Genomic DNA, 1,326 nt, shown 5'->3' on the forward strand with positions numbered 1-1,326 from the left:
AGGAATTCATATATAAAAGCAAAGTCATACAACTACAACAAGTAAATAACACTTATCTCTAATTTCTCCCCAAGCAAACACATCGAAATTCCTCTGAATCTCTTCATTTCTTTACAACACATAGAATTCCTCTTCGAAGTGGCAATGAGGAAGAAATCTCTCACTTTCCCTCCACTCTTACAATCTCTCGAAGAATTCCTCACAATTAGACTCTCTACACTTTCCCAACAATTAACACCCCCCTTCCTGAGCCTCTTCCCCTAGCCAGAGCTTCTAATTTCTGGCCAAAAACTTCTTTTTAAAATTGTGGATGAGTTTTCCCAAGAGCTGCCTAAGCATCCCTCAAAAAATCGTCCACATTCAATGCACTTTTGGGCATAACCGCAAATCTCGCCTTCGGCGGCCTCGAGGGTGCCGTCGGCGGGCCTTTTAAATTATTAAATCTGGAGTCTCAGGAAATTCTAGCCGTTGGCGCCGTTGGGCTCGCCATCGGCGCCCTAGTTCAAATCTTCACATTTTGGTCCTTTTTACTCCAAATTCGTCCATTTTTGCATTTTTTTGCTACAATGACCCTAATTCATCATTCTTGCAACAAAACATAAAAAAATATATTTCTTTAAAGTGCAATATCATCAAAAACAGCATAAAATAGGTATGAAAATCTCAATATATTTTTCTTTGGTCAAAATTCTCACTCTACTCAATTCTATATCGTACACATGCTTACAATTCATTATACAAGTGAAGAGTAAAGAAAACTAATCACTACACATGGACAAATAACAAGAACTTTTCATGGAACAAGACATTGAAACCATACAAACAAAGTACTAAAGAAAAATTAAAATAAAATGACAATACTTATCTTGGATGAAAATAAAAATCACTTTGTATATCAAAATCAATCTCCTCACAATCCTCTCCAAGAACAAAGTGAGAAGAAATCATATTTTTTTTTCTTTCTTTTCTCTTTTTCATTTGGATTGCTTTCAATCTTATATATTTTTCTTTTCTTTTCTTTTCAGGGATTGTTGTCAATCTTTTATTTTTCCTTTTTCAAGTGAAGATTACTATATCTGGATAGCCTTTAATGATTTTGAACATCACATTTCTTTCCTTAAATTTGAAATTCAAAGCATTCATTTATTTTATAAATGTTTCATAGCTTTTACATCATTGAGTCCCAATTTTTTCTTCTCAAATGAATTTCCAGATTCTTAATACTTCAAAATATAGTTTCCTTTACTTTAAATAGTTAATTATAGTCTTATTCTCTTATACTAAATATCTTTAATCTACAAAATTAATTTTCATTACAAAAACATT

This window comes from Phalaenopsis equestris, unplaced genomic scaffold (assembly GCF_001263595.1).
Source record: "Phalaenopsis equestris unplaced genomic scaffold, ASM126359v1 Scaffold233289, whole genome shotgun sequence".
NCBI lineage: Eukaryota > Viridiplantae > Streptophyta > Magnoliopsida > Asparagales > Orchidaceae > Phalaenopsis > Phalaenopsis equestris.